We start from the raw sequence: 27,087 nt of genomic DNA on the forward strand, positions 1-27,087 counted from the left end.
AAAGCCATCATAACTCCATACTATATATGTATTTTTTTAAAGAATTTTATTAAATTTCAGAAAAAGATAAAAGATACAGAAAAACAAAAAAACTACAGAAAAAGAACTAAAAAAGTGTGAAAACACAAGAGAAAAAATTTGAAATAGATTACAAAAGAAGTGACTTCCACTTTAAATATCAAGGGTATACAGCAATTTTCCATAATCAATCTCTTATTCTATATTAAACCAAAATCACATTATTTCTACAAGTCAACCCCTTAGCACATTATAAAAATCACTAAATACCATTGCTACCTCCCCTTATATTAAAAGAAAAGAAAAAGTATAAATTACCTAATTAACTTCCCCCCCCAAAATAACATTTACTTAATTATTCCCTTCCTACTACTATTCTATACATTCCTGTCTACTATAATAAAGATCAAAAATAAAAAAGCATGTAAATTGTCTGCCATTATAATTAATAATACAAGAAACATGAATTAATATTAATTTTTTTTAAAAACTTAATAATTTAATCCCAATCATTAATGATAAGTAAAATCATCCAAAGCCAAAAGACCATCCAGATAAATATTTTAGTCCCTTAACCCACTTCAAAATAGACCAAGACATTTACATATCCCCATAATAAACACAGAGCTATTTTCTTAAAGAAATCAAACAGCCCAACTGCTCCCCTCACAAATGCAGACTTCTCTTCAAAAAATCTCCCATACATAATAACCCCTTCTTTTCCATAACACTCCATCAGAAAGTCAGATTCACTCATGTCTTGCAGCTCAATTTCTCCATTTAACTTCTTCAATTCAGCATTGCCAATTTCATCTGGCATTTCAACAGAAGCCCCAATCTCACTCTTAGAAGAGACATTTCCATCGCTATTGCATTCTTCAGTTTCATCCACAACATCCCCAACCAAATGGCACATTTTAGACCACATATTTTCCATAATGCTTGGAATGTCTTGCATAATAACTTTGCAGGAATCCTTAATGTAGAAAGCCTCTGTTAGGGTGCAAATACTTAAAAAAAATAAATTTGGTGCTTTAGAAATGGGGTGGCTAGACTTAATGTCCCTTTAAGGCTGCAGCACAGCTTGGAAATGGTGATGTCCCAGCCTCCTGGTGAACTCTTACCCATCGATCACGAATGCTGTTTATGATCTCCTGGCTGTAATTTGCCGTTCGTAGGACAAATGGGTCAATTCCGAGCATTTCCTTGATCCAGAAAAACATCCTGGGCTTCAGAAGAAACCAGCCTGAGCCTGAAAAAACTGCCACGATGCCAGTACTGCCCACGTAGCTCACAGGCACAGCTGTTCAGACCGCAATGTCCCCACCGGAAGCCAGTCAACTCCATACTATATGTGAGAGTAAAGAGGATGGCCTTGACAGAGAGAGGGGAGATCCATTACCAATGCAACAAAGGAAACAATATTAATAAAGTACTTTTAGTCTTAATGTGGAGTTGACTGAGTGACCTAATCTACATCTTGGAGCTAACACTGCCTTTCAGCTTGGTCCTGATGATCCTTGCCATCCTTTAATTTGAGTCAAACAGATCCATCTCATGATGTATGAGGCCTAGCATTACCATGTTGTAGCAAAATGTCATTCTTATGCTTCCTAACACTACTTAATCTTTATTTCAAAGCTGAGTATTGCAATGTAGTGCTCTGAGTTGACAGTGGTGCCAGGTTTAAGAAAATCCATATAAAAATGCTATCTGCATCTCCCCAGAAAACTGTATCCATGAGTTTTCCTGCCTAAGTTTTGATTCCGCCTCCCAGGAGAGTTTTTGTGATGATATTCGACTGATGCATTTCTGGATCATAATGATAAGCCCATATTTCACTGCTATCACAATGCTGTGAAGAAATTTCTCACCTTCATTCTCATAGCATGACAACATTTGTTGACAAATTTAAACTCTTGAAACTTTCATCTCTGCCATCAATATGTAAGGAACCCATCTTGTACAAATCTTCCAATATTGAAGAACTTCAATAATGTGACCCACGCATTCCTGTGAAATGCAAGCTTGACAGTAATTTCCTTGTGAGTGATCTGCCTATTGTCCTTAATCAGTATTTCAACCTTGCTCATGTGAAACTTTTTGGCTGCCATCTACTTGGTTCTTTATCATACAAATTAGCTCTTCCCAGTTCATCATCTTTATATTTTTTGGCCCAGTAACCCACAGTATTCTCATCAGCACAGTTTTCATCATAAACAACCTGCATTTGTTAGTGAATTTCAGTTGGAAGGACTCTTTCAGCAATAAAAAATTCAATCACAGTGTGTTGCTTAAGGCTCACTGATGTGTATTCACTGCAGGTTTCTGCGTCACAAACAATAGCAACACAGCAACTTTCCACCAACAAAGTGAATTAACAGATGCTAAAGAACACATCAGACTTTCTTGTACATCCACTGACAGCTTATAACACTGAAGAGATTACTTCATTCAACTGTTGTAGTTTTTCACAACTAGGATAAGGTGGTGTGGGTGGGAAAACATCTGAAGACTCCTGAAACAGGTAAGTAATGGAGAGATACTGAAATGTACATAACTCGGTATGGTTTCTATAAAGGTAATGTTTGTCTCAATAAATTTTTTAGAGCAAGCTTGTAGAAAAGGGTCAACTGCCATACACTGTCTAATTGATTTTTCAGAAGGCTTTTGACAACTTCCTTTCCTAAACAACACTGAGCAAACTTATGAAGTTATCTTACAGCTTGACATCTGGCTAAATTGCTGAGAGTGGGAATAAATTGTCAATTCGCACAGTGAAGAGATATAAATGGTGTGACTTTCAATGATCTGTATTAGGACTTTACAACTTATTCTTAAATGAACAGGAGTTGGGGTTGATTCATAATGTAATCATATTTGCTCACAACACCAAATTATATGGGATGGTTAAAACCAAAAGTAATCATAAAAAGCTCCAGAAAAATCTCACTGACTCAAGGGGAAAATATATTAAAATGCTCAATATGTTTCAGCCTAAGTGCAAGGTGATACACTTGGTGTGTGTAATTTAATAAGCATGCTGATGGGGTCTGAACTAATTGTAACTATGAATGGGAACCTGAGATTCTAGTGGAAAGCTTGATGAAAAAGTCAATCCAATTTGCAAGTGTTACAGAAAAGGCAACTTCCATTGAGAATAACCGGGAAAAGAATTTAAAACCTGTCTGATCCTTGCAAATCTATGGTGTTATCATTCTTGGAATGCAGTGTAAATTTCTGATTATGGTAGGCTGAACTGCTGGTAAAGGTGAAGAAAAGAGAAACACTTTTTAAGAGTGTTAAGGAATTAGAGCAACTTCTCTCTAAGGAAAAGTAATAGCATCTGAGGATTTTCAGTCCAGAAAAAAGAAGGGAGGGATGAACAAAATTGTAATAGCTTGTTTAATGAATTTATACATTTTGTTTTTCTTAGCATTTGTCCTGCATGGTTGTAGGATCTGCTTGGTTTTGTACTTTGTTTGCCTACTTTTTACAACAAAACTTACCAATACCTGATGCAGTGAAGGGTTTTGTTTTCAGCTGACTCATCACAGAGACAACGCTGATTAGGGCTAAGAAGAAGTAACAGGCCCAGGGTCCCCTTGGTGAGCTCTGTGCCCACAGGAGGATTGGAAGATGAGTCTCCCTGCTCCTAGTCCAGTACCTTAGCCATTCATCCATATTAGCTCTCACATTGTTGCTCCTGGTGTTTGTCCCACCTGGTTGCAGAGCCCACTTGTTTTGCATTTTACTCACTTAGTTCACACAGCAAAGCTATGCGTGCATGATGTGACCAGAAGGAGTTGTAATTGTTACAACTCCTACATACTGTAAAGGGACTTATTTAGCACTCTAAAATGAGTTCTAGTTGCACCCAGATAACATTTGTCTTGATAGCTTTTGGAGAACAAGAAAAGATGGAATAAGCAATAACCTTTTTATCTCCATGGCAAGAGTCCAACATAACCCCACATATAATACTGGGAGTTCTGTATGCTGTGCTTTCAACCAGCTGAGTTCTTCACACTCGCAATGTTATCTGCTTGTTTCACCATTACAGAATTCTTTTTTTCAAAAATAAAAAAGCAACAAATGTGTGCTCGGTTACTATAATCATTTTCTTGGCTCCTTTGCTTTTCTTACACAATATTTGGAAAACCCCAAAGAAGAAGAATATTCTGATTATTTAACTTTGCTCCTATAGTAACAATTGGGCCATCAAAAGTTACAAGTAAAAATGTAGCAGTTTTCATTACCCTGCCATGGTTAACAAATTCCATAGTATGTCTTCTCATATTCCAGCTGAGTTGAGTTTTCTGGAATTGTAAACATGTTAACTTGGTAGAAAGCTCATGAGCCAGAGATTAAATGAATCATCATCATCATCATCATCATCATCATCATCATCATCCATTTCTAACCGCTCTCAGTTAGAAAACTGCTTACCCATGAACTAAATATTATAACTTCTTTTTCCTTTATAAGCTTGATGTGGTATAGCTGTGCCATGATTAAAGGGTAAAGCAAGTCAAACAAGCAAAGTTCCAGCTAGTAATTAGACAAGGATGCATGACGTGGGAGGCACTGGAAAGTTGATTACTAACCAATTTTTATCTCAATGAAATTCCAAACAGTGGATATCTTTTCACCTTCATCCTAACACTTGAAGGTTAGAAGAAGCCAGACATCTTCTATTTTCCAGAAATCTGAAAAATCAAAGGGAATGCTTCCCTCCTTTGGAGAGAACAGAGAGCTTTTACAGTATGAAAGAGGAGTGGAACAACAAGGATTTTGAAGATCTACCTTTGTCTTCTAGGTGCCTTGGATCTTCTCATCACCCTGTATGGTGCCTTGATAGTTTAACAGTAGATACTGGTGAACATGTGCATGTGTATGTGTATGTATGTGTTAGGAACTCAACCAATTGCTTTTCAGTAAAGACAAACATTGATTTCAGCCTTCATAGGTGCTAAGATCCAAACTGTGACAGGCTCACTAAGCTCGATCTTTGTTAACATCTTCATACTAAACCCATAAAATTAAGAATGTGATCCTATGAATTTTTACACCAAATTAGATCCCTCTATATTGAACAGGACTTATTCTTTAGTAAGTGTGTGTGTGTGTGTGTGTGTGTTTGTGTGTGATAGAATTATCTTTGTTTCTTCTTCTTTCTCAACTATGCAAACTCCCACTATGAATATCTTCATACTTGTTACCTCCATTATTATACTCAAAATCAAGGGTGTTTTTTCCCTTGCTCACAGCACGCAAGTTCAGAATTCATGTGAGATATATTTTTTGAAACATCTGAAGGCTGTGAAGTTAAATAAACATAAAAAAACTGAATATCAAATATCCTCTTTTTTAATTGATTTTTTTAAAAAAAGAATTCTTTCCACTTTTAAGGATGTTATTAATACAGTTGTACCTACTGATGTTTCTCAAAGCATAACTTCATGCGGTTTCCAAAAACTATTTATTAATTAATAAATGGCTAACATTGTTATTTCACAACTACTGACTTTCTTGTAGAAGTAACCATGGGAAAATTATAATTTGCCTGATAAAGAGAAAAGAGGTATAGAATAAACTGCTAGCTCCTTACAAATTTTTGAAAACTAGTTCTACTTCAGGATTGGGAGGAAAAAAAATATGAAGTTTAACCTGTTTAGAAGGCAACAGTCCAATGACCTCTGAACAAGAATGATTAAGCTGCTAAACGTTGAAGGGCTTTGTCAAGGAGGCAAAGAATAAGCTAAGACCTATGAAGGTGGGGAGACTTTTAGGTCAAAGGACATTTCACAGTGCTAATCCCCTGCCCTCTGGCCACTAACCATTGTTCCTTCCAGTGACTTTCTATCAGCTTCAGCCCAGCAAAGAACAAGAGGACAGCTCTCATTATCAGTTTACATAAGGTTCTGGAGTGATATGTGTATAAATAGATGGTTTAGAAGGGCAGTGAGTTTGGTCAGAACCTCCATTAGGCTTTTTGCTCTGACTCTACAGGGTATTGCAGAACTTCCATGATCAGTCTGTGACTAAGGACTCCTGTCCTGCAGGCAATTCACACAGCAAGAAAGGAGTATTGTAGCCAGGAACTTGTGTTTCAGTCACCACTCCAAAAAAAAAAAGTATGGGAAATGTAACTTAAAATTCCTTCAAATTCTGGAATTCATGCACTATAGGCCAAATGCAAATTGCTGTTAATCTGAATTCAGAAATGAACCTTGGACTTCTCTATTCACAAAGAAGTTCAGAAAAATTGAATGGAATTACAGTGTATTTGGTACTGTGTTATTAATGTGTGAAAGGATTTTAATAACACTAAAATCAAGCCATTTATACCTGGTTTAAATGTATTAATTAATCTGCTACATTTATTGGGCAATTTACACATGTACATAAGAAGCAAACAAAAAACATCAATACAAGTACCTGATATTCAGACATTACCTCTTACTGGACACTGTGGAGTAACAAAGCAAGAGTCACAAGCTGATTTTAAAATCTACTTCACCTTTGAAACATCTGCTGGAATCAAAATGTTTAATCTAATTACTGGGAAGAGAAAGAAGAGCTAAAGTGCAGGGTATCTTTGAAAAGGGGATTCCAGGAAGAGAGTGATCACTGGGGAAAACAGTGCTCACGGCATTGCTAGTTTTACTTCAGACAATGAGATGACTCAGAACAAGACGACTTTGAAGAATCTGTTTAAGAAGACTGGGAGGGGGGATGCAGTTTCATTATCTCACTGGGGAACTGCTTATTTAGGGCTTTAAATCCAATATTTTAAGTAGGGGCCTGCAACAATTATCAGTCAATATATATACACGAAGTCCTCACTTAACGATCGTAATCGGGGCTGGAATTTCAGGCACTAAGCGATAGTCATTAAGCGAGGCAACACGTGACCAGACCCAATTTTACAACCATTTTTACCATGGTTTTTAAGTGAACCAATGGTTCCCTACTGATTTGGCTTGTCAGAAGTTGGCTGGGAAGGTCGCAAATCACAATCATATGACCACAGGACACTGCAACTGGTTGTAAATGCGAGCCAGTTGCCAAGTGCCCAAATTGTGATCACATGACTGTGGGGGTGGTGCAATGGTCGTAACTTCAAGGACGGATTGTAAGTAACTTTTTTTAGCCCTGTCGTATCTCTGAACTGTCATTAAATGAATGGTTGTTAAGTGCGGACTATATGACTATATATATTAAAAAAATTCCCTTCTCCCCCCTTTGGGTGGTATGTGTCTTCCTCAACCTCGGGTCCTCTACCAGAGGCCTGGGAATTTGAGGGTTCTGCGCAGTATCTTTGCTGTTCTTAGCACTGCACTCTTCTGGACAGAGAGCTCTGATGTTATTCCTGGGATCTGCTGGAGCCACTCTCCCAGCTTGGGGGTCACAGCCCCAAGTGACCCTACCACCACTGGAACCACTTTGGCCTTCACTTTCCACATCCTCTCTAGTTCCTCCTTCAGCTTCTTATACTCCTTCTTCCTGATGTTGCTGTCACTTGGCACTGCTACATCTATCAACACTGCTGTCTTCTGGTCCTTGTCTATTACTACGATGTCTGGTTGATTGGCCAGGACCTGCCTGTCTGTCTGGATCTGGAAGTCCCACAGGATCTTAGCCCTGTCATTCTCCACAACCTTCTGTGGAATCTCCCATCTGGACTCGGGAGGGTCTAGCCCATACGCTGTGCAGATGTTCCTGTACACAGTGCCAGCTACTTGGTTGTGTCATTCAGTGTATGCTGTTCCTGCCTGCATCTTATACCCTGCCACTATGTGTTGGACTGTCTCTGAGGCCTCTCTGCACAGTCTGCACCTTGGGTTCTGTCTAGTGTGGTAGACCCCTGCTTCTATGGATCTGGGGCTTAGTGCCTGTTCTTGTGCTGCTATGATCACTGCCTCAGTGCTGTCTTTTAGTCCAGCCCTTTCCAGCCACTGGTAGGATTTCCCAATGTCAGCCACCTCAGCTATCTGTCGATGGTACATCCCATGCAGGGTCTTGTCTTGCCATGGTACTTCCTCTGCTTGATCTTTCTCCCATGTCTGCTGCTGCCTCAGACATTCTCTCAACAGCTCATCTTTAGGTGCCATCTTACTGATGTACTCCTTGATGCTCTAAGTCTCATCCAGGACAGTGGCTTTGACACGCACCAGACCCTGCCCGCCCTCTTTCTGCCTGGTGTACATTCTCTGGGTGTTGGACTTGGGGTGGAAGCCTCCGTACATTGTGAGGAGCTTCTAGGTATACACACCAGCAGCCTCCATGTCCTCCTTTGACAGCTCACTATACCGGCAGGGTATCTGATGACTGGCAGGGCATACATGTTGATGGTGTGGATCTTGTTCTTCCCATTGAGCTGGCTCTTCAGGACCTGTCTTATCCTTTGGTGGTACTTGGATGTTGCTGTCTTCCTTGCCTCATCATGGTTCCCATGTGTCTGTGGGATACCAAGGTACTTGTAGCTGGTCTGTATGTCTGCTATGTGGCCTGCTGGTAGTTCCACCCCATCAGTCTTAACTACCTTCCCTGTCATGAGTGAGGATGGCGAGCAGGGGGCTCCCATCCAGGCTGTAAAGCACATGCGTACCACTGAGGAATTAGGTGGCCATTCAAAGAGACACAGATCAGGCCCACCTTAGTCTTTGGGGTTTATATGTCTGGGTTTTCCCACGCTTCTTCAGTTTGTTAGGATTCTCTGTTATGTAGCAGTAAATAAACACTAGAGACCTATTCCTTGTCTCAGCGTGGTTCCTGGCTGTTAGGACATTCCCTCTCTTTACTACCATCCAGTCATACTTCTCCAGTCTGAATGACATCCCAATGTCCTCACTGTAGATCTGTGTCAGGTGGATCAGTGAGTTGATATCTCATTCACTCTTAGCATACAGCTTGATGTCATCCATGTAGAGGAGGTGGCTGATGGTAGTTCCACTCTTGAACTTGCATCCGTATCCAATTCTTGTGATAATCTGGCTGCGGGTGTTCAAGCCCATGCAGAACAGCAGTGGGGACAGTCCATCACCTTGGCCACTTGTGCAAGCTGCCTTGAGTTGACTTCCAGTGTTGTCTTCCACAGTCCCACTGAGTTCGAGGAAGGTCCTGAGTGTCCTGTTGACTTTGTATAGTGCTAGGCATTCACAGATCCATGTATGTGGCATTGAGTCATAGGCTTTCCTATAGTCAATCCAGGCTGTGCTCAGATTGGTCTGTCTAGACCTTGAGTCTCAGGCAACTGCTCTATCTATGAGCAGCTGATGTTTGGAGCCTCTGGTGTTGTTCCCAATGCCCTTCTGAGCGGTGCTCATGTACTGGCCCATATGGTCCTGCAGCTTGGTGGCTATGACACCTGATAGGACATTCCATGTTGTGGGGAGGCAGGTTATTGGCCGGTAATTGGATGGTGTTGTTCCCTTGTTGGGGTCTTTCATGATCAGTACTGTCCTACCTTGTGTTAGCCAGTCTGGGTGGGAGCCTGCTGCTAACAGCTGGTTCATCTGTGCTGCTAGGTGTTTAATCACTGCTGTTAGTTTCTTTAGCCAGTAGATGTGGATCATGTCTGGGCCTGGTGCTGTCCAGCTCTTCATGTTCTTGACCCACTGTTGGATGTCTGTTATTGTGATGGTGACTGGTTCCTGCTCTGGGAGATTTCTGTGGTCTACTCTCAGGTCCTGCAGCCACTTTGCACTGGTGTTATGTGTCTTCTCTTTCTCCCATATGTTCTTCCAGTACTGTTCAGTTTCTGCTGTTGGTGGCTCTGCTGTTACTGCATTGTTGCACTGCAGTTGGGAGTAACCTTGGATGGTTCTTTGGCAAACAGGGCATTTATCTTCTTGGACTCTGCTTCTCTAGTGTATCTCCTTAGCCTGGTAGCCAGTGCTGCGATTCTTTGTTTAGCAGTCTTTAGGGCTTCAGATGGAGTCAGGCCCTTGTATTTTTTCAGTAGCTGAGTCTTATCCTTAATCTCTACACCCTTCTGTAGTTCTATCAGCTGACTAACTTCTCTCTGAGTAGCCTTGATCTTAGCCTCCAACCTCATTTTCCAGGGGGTGGGGTATGTACTGCTGTTCTTCTTGATCATGTAGCCAAGCATCTCCAGGATTACAGTGGCTGTAGCATACACTAGTTCTTTGGTTTGAGTTATAGTGGTAGTAGGGATTGTCGTGAGGGCTCTATTGACATCTTCTACATACTATCTGATGGTACTTCTCCACTGAGCCTTGATCATCGGTCTTGAGAGTTGACTGCAGCTTTTGCCTCATATCAGCTGCTGTGCTCTGTAATGGAGGGGGTGGTAGTGACCTTCCAGCTTCAGGTGTTGGCTGGACTTCCAGTTGTTCTTCTGGGTCTTCTGGAGTCTGGGATGTAATGTGTAGTTGGTCTATCTCAAGCTGTGAGAGCAGCTTCCTCTTCACCATGTTGAAGCATTGGGTAACTAGCTATTTCTCAGTTAGTATGGATGCAGGTCTTCTGTCCATCCATAGTTCCCTCATGCATTTCATATATCCCCTCTCATTAGGTCTGTTGTTGTAGTAGCATTCCATCAATTCCAGGTTCTCTTGTCTCATCCGTGTATGTTTTGTTCCAGTAGCCCACTTATCGTCAGATTGTCCTGGTTCCCCAACATCTGATGCGGACCTTGTTAATCCAGGTGATGTCCAAGCCAGCATGACTCTCTTAGTTCGTGTCACTCTCATATTTGAGGTGGGCAGGTAAAGCGTTAGGGGGTCTTTGCCAAAGACCCCTACTGGTAAGGTAGGTATAGCTGGGATTTGAACCCTGGTCTCCCACTCCAAAGGCGGTGTTCTAACCACTATGCTATCCAGCTGCATATATATATATAAAATATGGGTCAGCAGTATAATATGGTTGCAAGCAAGGCAAATGTAATTTTAGGCTGCATTAACGGAAGTATAATAATAAGTATAATAATAATGTATAATCATACAAAGAAATTGTTCCACCTTCTGCTTTGGTCAGACCCCACCTTGAATATTGTGTCCAGTTCTAGATGTCATAATTTAAGAGAGCTACAAAGAAATTGGAATAGGTTCAAAGAAGGGAAACTAGATGATCAGGTTACTAGAAACTCCTTTAAAGAGACACTGAAGATATGTTTAGATTTGAGAAGACTGATACAATGTCACTCTTTAAATACCTGAAAGGATTTCACATAGAAGAAATTCAAGATCTGTTATCCCGACCATAGGATATAGAATGGATTTAAGTTACTGGAAGGCAGAATTATGTAATGAAATTCTCAATGTTTGCTCTCATTTGTTTGTTTTAATGTTAAAATTAAAATTAAAGAGTTACTGAGGTTCAGAAAGTTTTGGTCCTTGTTTGATTTAAGTCAATTAATTTAAGATGTAGCTAGTCATTCCTCTTTTGCATTTCAGACCAGCCCAAGTTGCATTATAATTTTCACTTGTGAATAAAAGTATTTTGTTGCTCATATATGCAAAGAGTGACTAGAAAATAAACCTTTATCCATTTAATCCTAGAAAAGTCAGATCAATATTTTGGAATATTGATTGGAAGAAATTAGCTAAAAGTCATTGTTCCTCTGATTCCAGAGATATAGCCATTACTATTACAAGCTTTCTTCTTTTGCTTTATACTTTTGGACAATGGCAGTCATTATTACTATAATCCCTTTAGTATTTAGTATCTAATATAGGCTATATTAGATCTCCAATTAATTTGGTAGTTTTTTACTCCAAAATTTTCTCAGGGACAGTTATTTATGTTTGGGAATGGCAGCTTAAATTGAATATTTGATAAAACTTGGACTAAAATATTATTTGTTATATATAAATTGATGTAGAAGCAGTGAAAGACTTTGTATTTCTAGGTGCGAAGATTACTGCAGATGCTGACTGCAGTCAGGAAATCAGAAGACGCTTAATCCTTGGGAGAAGAGCAATGACAAATCTCGATAAAATAGTTAAGAGCAGAGACATCACACTGACAACAAAGGTCCGCATAGTTAAAGCAGTGGTGTTCCCCGTAGTAACATATGGCTGCGAGAGCTGGACCATAAGGAAGGCTGAGAGAAGGAAGATCGATGCTTTGGAACTGTGGTGTTGGAGGAAAATTCTGAGAGTGCCTTGGACTGCAAGAAGATCAAACCAGTCCATCCTCCAGGAAATAAAGCCAGACTGCTCACTTGAGGGAATGATATTAAAGGCAAAACTGAAATACTTTGGCCACATAATGAGAAGACAGGACAGCCTGGAGAAGATGTTGATGCTAGGGAGAGTGGAAGGCAAAAGGAAGAGGGGCCGACCAAGGGCAAGATGGATGGATGATGTTCTAGAGGTGACGGACTTGTCCCTGGGGGAGCTGGGGGTGTTGACGACCGACAGGAAGCTCTGGCGTGGGCTGGTCCATGAAGTCACAAAGAGTCGGAAGCGACTAAACGAATAAACAACAAAATAAATTGATGGATAATGTTGTATTCAGAATTGATCAATTGCCCTTGTTTTTTCCCAGCCAAGACCCATCAATGCAGAACTTTTAGTAACTGACAGTTTATAGAAACACAAACAGGACAGGAAGCCTGAAATAAAAATTAAAGGTTGAAAAACATACTGTTCCATTTTCTGTTCCAACTTCTACAACTTAGTATTAAAGTACACAACAACTCTTGAAAAGTGACATCTGCTCTGTTCCTGTTCAGCTGACAAGACACCAAAGCAGTACTTGGTCTTAAGGGATGAGCAGATTGTTCCTTAAGAAAACCTTAGTGTTCCGTCATGGCTGCAGCAAAGCCCTTATGGGAACTGCCTTTGTACTCTGGCATTGATAGTTTGTTATAAGGCTGTCCCCCTCTTCTCCATTTATATATGGTTGCTGAGTATGTAGGTTCATTCAAGAACATTTCATGAGAACTGTATTCTGATGATTTATGGGGGAGAAGTTCCACAAAATTTTGTATGTCATAAACCAGTGTTTTTCAAACTTGGCAACTTTAAGATGTGTGGACTTGAACTCCCAGAATTCCCCAGCCAGCATGCTGGCTGGGGAATTCTGGGAGTTCAAGTCCACACATCTTAAAGTTATCAGATTTGAAAAACACTGTCATAAACCACCCACTTGTATCAAATTTTAAGCAATCTGGGAAAAAAACACAAAATGTAATTGAGTCAAGGACAGGTTGTTTAAATCAATGTTACTGTTTCAAAGCACTAGCACCCCGTGCAAAATATTCATATATAATGCATAACCCAAGAACTAGCAGACACTTAAATCAAATGAAATTAGCCATTTTACATCTAAGAGCCAACAAATTTACCTGGGACAATTTCTCCAGTGTTTGACTCGGAATTCTCAGTCAGCATGGCTGTTGGCCATGATGAAAAAGAATTCTAGAAATCAACTCCCAGGACATCTAGAGGGCACTAAGTTACAAAACTGAATTTGACGGAATTGCTGTACCTTTCCATACAACAGTACTATGGGTACTGTTGTGACAGGTACTGTTAAACCTTTATGAATAAATTTTGCTAGTATTATGATTCAAAGAGTACGGCACTCAGCACATATTCATGTGCCAGTCAGATACTCCCCAAATACCAGCTGTTTTGTACAAGGAGAGCATGACCTATGAAAATCAAACCAGCCAGAACACAGTGTTGCCACTACCCACTAGAAGTTGCTTCTATAGGCATAGCTTCCGCAAATGGATCATTCTACTTTGTCATGTTTGCAGGCAGTGTGGCACAACCTCACAGTTCTGATGCTCTTATAATTGCCATTATAACTGTCACACTTACTAAAACATTACAGTAATTAAGAAAGAGATAAAATATTCTACAGAGGCACATCAGATATATTAGTCCTATATAAACTTGTACTGTTCTTCCTCCACTGCATCAATGAACCTGGGTATGGTAGCTTGCTGTGGCTACTGTAAACTCTCTTAAATATCCTTAGCCAGCTCTTTAGAGGATAGAAGCAGAAGTAGAATTTGCTGAGTTCCAGGGGAAGGGAATTCTCTGGAAAAAGGAATTCCATGTGAAAAGGCTGTGAAGCACTTCAGAATGATGTATCCAAAGTAATAATGACAGCTTAAAATGAGAAAACTGTTCGGCAAATGCAATGTGATGCACATTGGGAAAAAAAAAATCTTAATTTCCCACTATGGGGCTTCAGTTGCAGCAGTGATGAACCCTAGCAGGAAAGGGATGCTGGGGGCATTTGATAAATCAGTTAAAATCTAGGATGTGACTGCTCTGAGAAAAAAAAAAGATACCATATTGAGGATCATTAGGAAAGAAATCTAAAATAAATCTACAAAAATGTATAGTCCTTTGCAAATCTGTGGTATGATCAGACACAATACTACATACAGATCTAGTACAGAAGTTATACTTGTAAAGGACCGGAGCAATTTCCAAATGTCATAATGGGTGCACCTGTTGTCATTTTTAACCTCAGAAAAATTGCTAAGTAAGAGGGCAGCACTGGGCATATTATGGAGAAAGTGGAGACAGAGAAGTTAGTTCCTTCTCCATTCAACTGAAATTCAACTTACATGAATAATAGTAGATAAGAGGAAAGGGTATATGTTGAACTTCATAGTTTTTAATTATGGAATTTTCTAACACAAGATACAGTGATCCAGTAACTTCTATTCCAAGATCACCTAGAAATCTGGAAGAATGGATGTATTTAACCATACCAGCAAACTGGGGACAATTTACCCAAATTACTATCATTTTTCATCTCTCATGAAGAGGGGTGGCAGGTAGGGAAACATCCTATAAGACAAGGAAGGAAAGTAGAGAGAGATTTCCCAAGGAACCCAAAGAAAAAGGTCCTTGTTATTTTGATAAATATTATTCTGTGCAAAGCTTTGGAGGTCCAACAGTTCTTTTGAGGAAGAACTTGTTGAGCACCTCCAAAAAAATCGCTACAGGGAAAAGTAACATTCATAGAAGAATCAGAAGTAAAACATTATACATAAACCCAGAGATCCTTGGTGGAAGCAACTGGAATATATTGGTTGTTCTTGAAAAGTAAGTAGGATTGGGCCTGATCAGTACTTGGACAAGAAACTGGAAGCACTGGGCTATAATATGGGGGGGGGGGGGAGGCAATGGCCAGTCATTTCACATAATTGCCAAGAAATGGATATGAACATGTCCAAGTTATACTTACTTTGTTATTTTAATGATGCTTTTAAACCAACAATATCTCAGAGGAGTCTTCATGGTTCCTCATTTACAGATTTTAAGGGAGCACTTTTATACTCTGACCTGCATTCTACAAAGCATGTTTAGAAAGCAAACTACAAAAACCACAGCCTACACTCTGATTATGTGATTATGCAGCTGAGCAGAATGTTTCCCAGTTTGTTTCATGCTACTGAATGTAATGTTCTTTCAACCAAAACCAGCTAAACATTTTGCTGAATTGCAGCCTAGGCAGAAAACATGAGTCATTTATACTTTGCAGGGTTAAGGTATTAATGAGCGGTTTTTTCTAAGCATAAAACAAAAACTTTATTCATTTTTCCGCAATTTCTATTTTATTTTTCTTCTAAGATGAAAAAAGAAAAGATGGGTTGCTCTGGCTTATGGTGCTCCTTTGTGCCAGCTGTCTGCTTCACACAAATGAGGTATGTGCCATGATGTCTTGAGTGTACTGTAAAACAAGATGCTGAGATATAGCTGGCAGCACAGGCCAGTATAAGCTTAATCTGTGACATTACAAAGAGGGCCCTCCCTTAGATCACTTCTACTGGTGATGGAACAGCAATACAGCCTTCCTAATAGTGCTCTTTATTTGCTCAGCCAAGCCAGCTCTGGCTGTGGGAATATAGGTATATCTCTATTATTCAGAAATATACTTTGAGATCAAAATGCAGCCTAATTAGCTTTATTTGGTTTTGGTGATTTGTATTCTAAAGCTTACTTCAGCTTTTTTTTTTAATCTATTCAATTGTGTCCAATTCTCAGAGACTGCCCGGAAAACTGTCCCTGAAGTTTTCTTGGCAAGGTTTTTCAGAAGTGCCTCCTTCCTAGGGTGGAGAGAGTGTGTGACTGGCCCAAGGTCACCCATCTGGCTTTGTGCCTAAAGTGGGATTGGGGTTCCAATCTCACCTTAGGCACAAAGCCAGCTGGGTGACCCTGGGCCAGTCACCGGTTTCTAGCCTGATGCCTTAACCACTACACCAAACTGGCTCTCTACTTCAGCTTACTTCATCATATTCTTAAAACAGAAAGATGGTAGTTTTGTTATACAATGGAAGCTCAACTGATTAGGATTCAGAAGTGACATGACATGGAAAAGTCCATTCAGATTGAAAGGTGAAAGGTGAAAGGTTCCCTGTGCAAGCACCGAGTCATGTCTGACCCATTGTATTGTTAAATATGGATCCAATGTCAACACAATGTAGTACTGGAATAAATGGGGAAAAAACTTTAAATTTTAAGCTTATATAGGTAACAGATCCTTTAACTCTGAAGTCCTCTGAGCAAGGAACTGTTGATTGCCATGAAGAATGTAGGAAATGAGAACAGGAAACGATACAGAGATATCCTACCCAGCAGCATACAGAAGACTTCTTCCACTACCTAATTTTGATATGCCAATTGTTAACAGGACATTACATTTTATTTGCAGGGATAATCCATTTTGACTGTCCTGGGCACCATTAAGGAAAATCTGAGTGTATATCATAAATGAGTATATATCATTAGAAATATGATAGTTTTCTAGTATTATCAAATCCAGTGGCATTATGGCATTTTTTTCTTACACCAAGACCAAAAAATAATAGAAAAATATAGGAGAATTCCAGAGGGTAGATATTGCTTTCTGGGCTTTCCCTTAAATTTCACAAATGTCTCTCTAGGCAGCAAACTGTATCACTGACATGTACACTGAAGCATCAAGTCTGATTATTAAAGATTTGGAGATAACTACTTTTAACTGCAATATACAGACATTAAAAAATGTAAAATGAAGATCAAGCTTTAGAGTTTTAGTCTTTTCCCTTTATCAACTATCTGACCAAGAATATAGTTCTTCCTAGAATCTTATTAATATTGATTTTTATCACATCTAGGATTGATTACTATAGTGCTAATGTGAGTTTCACAAGACCCAACTTGACTATCTAGGCTATAGGGTGTCTGACAAGGGCATTGAAATGGACCCTGAAAAAATTCAGGCGATTTTAAGTTGGGAACATCCCTGCACCCGGAGGCAATTGCAAAGTTTCCTCAGGTTCAGTAATTACTATCGCCAATTTATCCAGGGGTTCGCTGAGATTGCTTTGCCCCTCACTGATTTACTCCGTACCAAGGGCTTGGGGGAGACACGCAAAGTAAAAAATCCTGGGGCAGTGCTGAATTGGATGCCTGAATGCCAGGCAGCATTTGAGAAGTTAAAAACCCTCTTTACTGCTGAGCCTATTCTACAGCACCCGGATCCTGAATGCCCCTTTGTGGTCCAAGTTGATGCTTCTGATTTCTCAGTTGGGGCTATATTGTTACAGAGAGATTCTGAAAATCACTTAAAACCATGCGCTTATCTGTCCAGAAAATTTTCTGAAACTGAACGCCGGTGGCATGTTTGGAAAAAGGAGGCTTTTGCTGTAAAAGCCGCTTTGGAAGCCTGGCATCACCTCCTGGAAGGCACTAAATGCCCTTTCGAGGTTTGGACTGATCACAGGAATTTGGAAGCCCTCCGCAACCCCCGGTGTCTCAGTCCTAAACAAATTCGCTGGGCTCAATTTTTCAGTTGCTTTAACTTCCAGTTAAAATTTATTCCGGGAAATAAAAACTTTCTGGCCGATGCTTTGTCACGTTTACCTCAGGACCTTGACCACATGGCATATATAGTTGGGACTGTTCTCACTGAACCACAACTGGGCTTGGTTGCCGTCACTCAGAGCCAGACCCATGTGCAGGCAACCCGGCCCCCAGCCCCGTCTGGGAAGCGGAAAGTGCAAGTTCCTTGTCAGTTACAGAAGGACTTTCTCCAGGAACTGAAATCTGACACTTGGTTGCTAGCTAATAGAGACAATGTTTCTTTTGAAAATGGTCTGGCGTGGGTGGAACACCGCCTTTATGTGCCTGAAACTTTAAGAGCTGATGTTTTGCAGTGTTCCCATGATGTTAAACTTGCTGGACACTTTGGTTTTGTCAAAACCTTGCATTTAGTTCACCGTCAATTTTGGTGGCCAACCTTAAGGCATGATGTAAAAGACTATGTTGCTTCCTGTTCTGTTTGTGCCATGTCAAAGCGAAAAGGAGGAAAACCACAGGGGCTTCTACAGCCAGTGGCCAGCTCATCCCATCCCTGGGATGAGATTTCTATGGATTTTATTGTTGACCTATCTCCCAGTCAGAAGAAAACTGTCATTTGGGTTGTAAAAGATTTTTTCTCCAAACAAGCCCATTTCATTCCATGTGCGTCCATCCCGTCGGCCCCTCAATTGGCCTGCCTATTTCTCATCCACATCTACCGTCTCCACGGTAGGCCCTCCCGTTTGGTCAGCAACCGCGGGACACAGTTTACTTCCCAGTTTTGGAAATCATTTTTAAAATTGATTGGCACCAGACAGGCGCTGTCCACATCATCCCATCCTGAGACTAACAGATCTACTGAGATTTTGAACTCCGCCCTTGAACAATTCCTTAGAGCATACATTAACTACCATCAGGGCAATTGGGTGGACTTGCTGCCTTTTGCTGAAGTGGCTTACAACAATGCTGTCATCAGAGTACCGGGCAAACCCCTTTTCGTGTGGTTTCTGGTCATAACTTTGTTCCCATCCCTGAGCTGCCACAACCCCCTACCCAATCCTGTTCTGCCTCTGACTGGGCTGTTAAGCTGGCTGATTCCTGGCCGGTGATTCAACAGGCTTTGGCTGATGCCCAGGCTGCTTACAAAATTCAAGCCAATAAACGTCGTTCTTTGCAACACGATTTCAAAATTGGGAATCAGGTATATCTATCTACCAAATTCATCAAGTCCCCACAACCCTCTAAAAAACTTGCTCCCAAGTTCATTGGTCCTTTCCCTATTGTTGGTCTTATCAATCCAGTTACTGCTAAGTTGGACCTGCCTCACAATTTGAAACGCTTGCACCCAGTTTTCCATTGCAGCCTGCTCAAGCCTGTCCACCACTCCTCCCGCTGGCATTCCCAACCTCCTCCTCCTGCTCTGATCATGACTGATGGCCAACAGCACTTTGAAGTCAAGGAGGTCATTGATTCTCGCAAGCTTCGAGGCACCCTCCAGTATCTGGTCCGATGGAAACACTTTCCTCATCCTGAATGGGTGCCTGCTTGCCACGTTAATGCTCCTGATTTAGTTAACTGTTTCCACTTGGCTTACCCTTTGAAGCCTGCTGCTTAGTGTTTTCTTTCTTTTGGGGGGCAGTATGTCATGTTCACTGTTTCAATGTGCATTGTACATCGTAACATTTCACATGCCATGGTGCTGACATGCATTTCTGTTTGGGAGGGAGCTGCTGTGAAACCTTGTGCCAAGCTCTGTATCTATGTTCATTTCAATGGAATATGTTTGGGTTATGTGCTCTGTTCAAGAACTTTTCCCATGGACCATCAGAAGCCGTTAGGAGCACCTGGGATTGTGAGCTTGGGAAGATTCTACGGGGGGAGGGATCTCATTTGTACCGAGGGTTTTTAGTTTGCATTTGGCATGCTTTTTTCATTCTCAGCTTTCTTTGTGATCCTGCATACTATTCTTTAATAAATCAGATATCTTTGTGATCCTGCTCATGAGTCTGATGGTGTTCTAGAATAGGCAATCATTACACCTGGAGTCATCAAATCTGACTAAAAATTAGAGAACCAAAATATTAGGCAAAGAGATCATCAATATATAGGCAAATTTCAGATGTATTTTATATCACATTGATATTATAACATCGCATGAAAGAGGAACAAATAAAAATACAGTTATTCTGCCTGCAAAACTGGATTAGATGAATTTGTTCTATCATCAGAAGAATCCAGCTAGACCAGTATTTTATGTCAAATAGAAGCATTTGGGAAGTGCACCAGAAAAGAGAGGCTTATGACCCTCTTCCACCATTGTTGCCTAGGAACACTAAAGATGTGCTGCCTTGATTTCAGAGGTAGGCTATCACTCACACAAAACTCCAGAGAAGCAGGTCTGATGTGAGCAGGCAGCCTGGCCTAATATTGTGTATACCCAGAAGAGCTATGTCAAACTTCTTCCATTGACTTCAGCCTCTGAACATGGATTCTTCATTCCCCCAATGGGCCTGTTGTGACAGATGTTGGCAGGTCCAAAACGATGTTTATATAGGATTCGTCCTCATAGCCCCTTGAATGTGCTTAAGTATATTGACATAAACTTCCTACCCGCACAGTCAACCTACTTTTACTTTATGCAAACCAAATGACAGCAGTTCAGTGGTAGTAATCCACTCAGCACAAGAATCTGGAAAACTCTGGTTTATGTTCATTCCCATGTAAAACAAACAAAATTTGCTGGCTGATAAATCTATTGATTTCCTGGGAGTTTGATTTTCCAATAGAAGAAGAAAAGGAAGAGAGGTCTAGATTCTCTCACAGACAAAGTCAAAACGGCCATGGTGGTGCACTTCACCGTGACCAACTGAAAGGGCATTTTTGCAGGTGACTTGCTGGACCTACTGGAGCTCACCAGAAAATTACCCCAGACTGTCATCCCCAGGCTAATGTCTGAGGCACCTAAGATTGTCCACATGGGAAGCTGTATGTTGGGAAAAGAAGGAAAATCTCACTTTCAAACTGAAACAGCTACAGACTTTTCTAGGCTGTCTCAAGAGCAAGCTGGGAATGAGAGGGAGACAATATCATCGAGGACACAGTTGCTCACTAAGTTTTATTAATAAAGCATTGTCCTGTCATGGCAAGCAATACTGCAGTGCCTAAGGAATCATCTATTTAGACCTGTGCCAGTAAATGGTGGTAATAAAACAAGCAATAGATAAAACCACAACACAGTGTTGATAAGCTATTCCTGACATCTCTCTCTCTCTCTCTCTCTCTCTTTCTCACACACACACACACACACACAAACATACCCCTCTCTTTTTCAAGCAGCAGGTTTTCAGGCACTGGACAGGTAGATCTCAACTGATTTCTTGAAGGCAGCTTATCAAAATAGCCTGAAGGCTGCATGTGACCTCGAAGCCACAGGCTGCCTAACTCTCTTGGAGACATTACTGTTTTATTTCCATATTTGTGCATTTCCTACAGTTCCATTCAAATTAAACAGATAAAAAAACAGCAGTCTCACAATTCCATATTAGCTTTTATCATGAGATCTTACTTGCTAAATCAGTTCTGATGGCAGTTTAATTAATGCTTGTGTTCATTTGCCCTTCATGTGAAAGAAACAGCTCACCATTCTTCTAGATGACACAATGATAAATTGGCTACCACCCAGCAGAGTTTCCCCCCTCATCTTTAAATTTACACTTGAGTGTTAAGATAATGTATCTGCACTGGCACACAGCTAATCTGCATGTAAGCCTAATTCAAATTAAGGAACTGGATTTTTGTTCTGCTTAAGTGAAGTCTAATAAATACATGGATTAGAACAAAATAATATAAGACTTGGATATCTTTTTGTTTTAAAAGCAAATTAGGCTTCCCCATTGGGATGGGGAAGAGGAATTTTCCAGTAAGGTGGCCTAAAGCATTCAAAAGGGCACTTCTTAAGGTGTCCTGGAACAAGTAATACAGCTGTCCTTGAAGCATTAAAGCAATGGTATCCACTGGAAGGTTTGTGTAACTCCTCTGATGGTTTCCTCTGATTGTCTATACCTGAGTGTGCACACACAGGTAACTCTTTTGGGGGACTGCCAGCAAAGCAATTGGCAAAATGGCAGCAAGCAATCATATTCTAAACCAGACTTTCTCAATCTCAGCAACACTAAGATGCAAGGACTTCAACTCCCAGAATTCCTCAACCATCATAGCTGGCTAGGGAATTCTGGGAGTTGAAGTTCATACAACTTAGTTGCTGAGATTGGCAACCCTGTTCTAAACTGTGCTCTAAGCAACACCTTGTTTGAATCGAGTTGCACTTTTAATTTTCCAAAAGCACTAATGTGATGTGACTTCAGGGGATTGAGGAAAGTCATTACATCTATTACCCTGTACAGAAGACTTCAGATTTTGTGTTTTTTTTAAATAGTAGCCAGGGCAGAGGTGATTCAGTAGGGCAAATGCAGAACCATAGGCAACTGCTTGACCCCACTTACAGAACTAATTGTAAGGATTGCCTACCCTAATAGACTCAGACTCACAAGCAGGAACTTAATGATATCTGATTTATTAAAGAATAGTATGCAAATACAGAGAAAGCTGAGAATGAGCAAAAGCACGCCAAATACAAACTAAAAACCCTCGGCTCAAACGTAATCCCTCCCCTCGCCCTGCCGTTGCAAACTCCCCCCCCCCCCAGGTGCTGGTAACCGTTTCTGCTGATGTCCTGGGAAAGGAACCTTGAACACACGAGATAACCCAAACACATTCCACTCCAGCTACTAACATATAACAATCCCACAAGATGGAATCCTCCTCCCCTCCCAGACGAAACATGCATCAGCCAAATGACATGCGAAACGTTACGATGTACTGGCAACATTGGAATGGTGAACATGACATACCGCCCCCCCAAAAATATTAAGGAGCAGGTTTGAGAGGATAAGCTAGATGAAAGCATCAAACTAAAAGAGGAGATTGTACATCACGGGCAGACACCCACTCAGGGTGGGGAAAGTGCTTCCACCGAATAAGGTACTACAGGGTGCCACGTAGTCGGCGAGAATCAAGGACCTCCTTCACCTCAAAATGTTGCTGTCTGTCAATCATGATCGGAGCAGGAGGTGGGGGTTGTGGATGCCAATGATCTGAGTGGTTGACAGACTTGAGTAAGCTGCAATGAAAAACAGGATGTAAACGTTTCAGATTATGTGGCAAATCCAGTTTAAACGTGACAGGGTTAACAACTCCCACAATGGGAAAAGGACCAACAAACTTAGGAGCCAACTTCTTCGAGGGCTGAGGGGACTTAATGAACTTGGTGGAAAGGACCGAATCCTGGAGTAGACAGGAAAGGGCATCAGCTAGGACGTTTTTCTTGCCCGGAATGAATTTTAACTTATAGTCAAAGCGACTGAAAAATTGAGCCCAGCGGATCCGCTTAGGACTGAGCTTACGGGGCGTGCTGAGCGCTTCCAAATTTTTATGGTCAGTCCAAACCTCAAAAGGACATTTAGCCCTCTCTAAGAGGTGGCGCCATGCCTCCAAAGCAGCCTTAACTGCAAAAGCTTCTTTCTCCCAAACATGCCACCGCCTTTCCGTCTCGGAAAATTTCTGGGACAGATACGCACAGGGCTTCAGGTGGTCATCAGCATCTGCTTGCAGCAAGAGCGCTCCAATTGAGAAATCGGAACCATCCACTTGAACCACAAAGGGCTTAGTGGGATCAGGGTGTTGAAGAATGGGTTCAGCAGCGAACAGGCTTTGGAGTTTGTCGAAAGCCGATTGGCATTCAGGTGTCCAATTGAGCAATGCCTCCGGGTTTTTTACCTTACGTGTGTCCCCCAACCCCTTCGTACGTAACAAGTCAGTGAGGGGCAATGCAATTTCTGCAAACCCCTGGATGAATTGGCGGTAATAGTTGGAAAACCCAAGAAAACTTTGGAGCTGCCTGCGGGTACACGGGCGCTCCCACCCCAAAATAGCTTGAATCTTCGCAGGATCCATTTCAATGCCCTTGTCAGAGATCCTGTACCCCAGGTAGTCAAGCTGAGTCTGATGAAATTCACACTCAGAAAGCTTAGCATAGAGCTCAGCCTTTCTCAGTTTGCTAAGCACCTGTTTCACCAAGCGCTCGTGTTCGTCCTCCGTTTCAGTATAAATCAAAACATCATCCAAATAGACCAGTACACCCTTGAACAAATGTTCATGTAACACTTCATTGATCAATTGCATGAACACCCCTGGTGCCCCTGCCAACCCAAAAGGCAAAACTTTATACTGAAAAGAACCCAATGGACAATTGAAAGCAGTCTTCCATTCATCCCCCTCCCATATGCGGATACGGAAATAGGCTTCCCACAAATCCAGTTTAGAGAAGATTTTCCCCTTAGCCAGATGTGCTAACATGTCTTTTATTATTGGCAGAGGATATTTGTTTAATATCGAAACCGCATTTAATCCGCAGTAATCTGTACAAAGTCTCAATGTCCCATCCTTCTTCGCTTGAAACAAGATGGGGGCGCCCACTGGCAAATTTGCTGGTTCAATAAAACCCCTGGCCAAGTTTTTATCCACAAACTCCCTCAACATCACCAGTTCCTTTTGCGTCATGGCATAGATTTTTGGTTTGGGCAGTTGAGCGTTGGGGACCAACTCTATCGCACAGTCAGTTTTTCGATGGGGTGGAGGTTGGTCCGCTTCTTTCTCACCAAACACATCTGCAAAGCTTTGGTATTGCTCCGGGAAGCCCTCCAGTGGTGTGACAGTGAAATGTGGGGTTGCTGCTGCCGCCCTCCCTGCTGCAGCCTCCGGAGCATCGTCTTCCCCAGGGGCTTGATAGAAACCATCCCCAAAAGTCAAAGTCCTGTGCACCCAATTTATATATGGGTTTTGTTGGACCAACCAAGGAATCCCCAGAATGTCTAAGGGATGCCCCACAGGCGCCACCACAAAAGGCAGCCCCTCACGGTGGCTGCCCATTTGCAACGCCAACATGCCCGTGAAATGGGTGACTGGTTTCCCCCCCACCGTAGAACCATCCAGCTAGGTGAAAATCATGGGATGTTGCAGTGGAAAGCTGGGTAACTCCAAAGCAGCCACCACATCAGGGTGCATCAAGCAACGCGAACACCCTGAATCGATCAATGCCCAAACTTCAACGGTTCTTGTGCGGGAGCCTAACTTCACTTTAACGGTCAGTGTGGGATAGTTGGCACTCACCGAAATATGTTCGTGCCCATCCTCCACCACCTGCCCACAGGCGCTCTTTAGAGCAGGTGGCTGGCATTTCCCGCCGGCTGGAGTAGATCGGGCTCCCCCTCGCCCCCGAAGTAAGGAATCTCCTCCACTTCAGTTTCAGCCATGGCTGCCTTCATTTTCCTGGGTAGGGAGGGAGATTTCCCCGTCGGCTTCCCTGAACAATCATCGGTCTTTCCCTTCGGGCACGCCGCCGCTCAGTGACCTTCCTTCCCACATTGGAGGCATTGCCCTTTCACATAGCGGCGCTCCCTCTCCTCCTCCCAGGCATGTTGACCGGACTTTCCAGTGGGCGCAGCAGTGCGGAACCCTTGCTGAGCCCGGAATATCTCATCACCTTCCTGTGAGCAAAGGTCTCATGGGCATGCTCAGCCTTCCCTGCCAGCTGTATCCATTCATACAGGGTATCTGGGTCGTCCCTGCTGAGCGACCACCTCAGGACCTCCGTATTCAGACCGTCCTTAAAAAGTTATATTAATGTAGATTGGGACCAATCTTCAACCTTCCCAGCCAGAGCCTTAAATTCCAGAGTGTAGTCTGCCACCAATCGTGGCCCCTGGCAAAGCTCCCTCAGAGCCCGTTTTGCTCTTTCTTTAGCTAACGGGTCTTCAAAGTGTAGTTTCAATGCCCACAGGAATTCTTCAAACTCCTCCAGCTCAGGGGCATCCGATTGACATAACTGCACTTACCAATCGGCAGCCCGCCCCTTGAGCTTAGTGGCAATGGCATTAATCTTGGCTCTTTCTGAACGAAAATACGGTTCCCACTCATCCATATAACTCCTTGCATTGGTAAGGAAGAACGATAGCTTAGTTGGATCTCCATCAAATTTAACGGTAAAGTCCTTAACCCCCACTCCGGGTGGTCCCTTCGCCACAGCTGGGCGGTCGGGCTTCCTTTTAGCTCCCAGGGATCTCCACTCTCGAGGAGGGGACCTTGAAATCCTCACACTCGGTGCTCTTGCTTCCTCTCTGCGCCGGGTCCTACTCCTTTCCTCCGGGGAAGGTGGGTGCAAAGAAGGAGTCGAATGCCTGTTACTAGACACCTCTCTCCTCCTCTCCCGGGGACCCCAGTCCATGGACATTTTCTGAAACATAAATTCTAGTGACTCCAATTTGGCCTCCACCAGTTTTATATATTCAGGGGTTTGGGAATCCTCCTTTCCCTCCTGCCTCACCACGGTTGGGGACATCGGGTATCACTGCTTCCAAGATGTTTTGGACGTCCCTGGTAGGTTTCCCTGTGTTTCATCCCAGGTGATCAGCTCGCCTGGCGACTCACCGGTCAGTTCAGGGGCTCTTTTACCTCCAACCTCCTCTTCTCCTAGGCTGGAGCTTGACCCCTCTTGAACTTCTGAGAGCTCTTGAGGAAGGACCCTCTCTGTTCTTATCACTGTGAAGTTGGGTTCCCCCTCGCTTGATTCCTCGCTTTCCGTGGTTTGGGGATTTGGTTTGCTCATCGCTAGCACTTCTCTCTCACAAAATAAATCTGGAAAGGGGCTAACGGAAATTTTTTTGAGATTCTCAGCTTTATGTAATGATTGCCTACTCTAATAGACTCAGACTCACAAGCAGGAACTTAATGATATCTGATTTATTAAAGAATAGTATGCAAATACAGAGAAAGCTGAGAATGAGCAAAAGCACGCCAAATACAAACTAAAAACCCTCGGCTCAAATGTAATCCCTCCCCTCGCCCTGCCATTGCAAACTCCCCCCACCCCCCAGGTGCTGGTAACCGTTTCTGCTGATGTCCTGGGAAAGGAACCTTGAACACTCGAGTTAACCCAAACACATTCCAATCCAGCTGCCAACGTATAACAATCCCACGAGATGGAATCCTCCTCCCCTCCCAGACGAAACACGCATCAGCCAAATGACATGCGAAACGTTACGATGTACCGGCAACATTGGAACGGTTTACATGACACTAATAGGGCAAAGAGAAAGGCCTGCCTTCTCTGCTGGAGCATTTTCCATTTGGGTTGGATTATCCCTCCTGTGTTTCCAGCCAGGAGAGT

The sequence above is a fragment of the Candoia aspera genome, chromosome 5 (genome assembly GCF_035149785.1).
Source record: "Candoia aspera isolate rCanAsp1 chromosome 5, rCanAsp1.hap2, whole genome shotgun sequence".
Lineage (NCBI taxonomy): Eukaryota > Metazoa > Chordata > Lepidosauria > Squamata > Boidae > Candoia > Candoia aspera.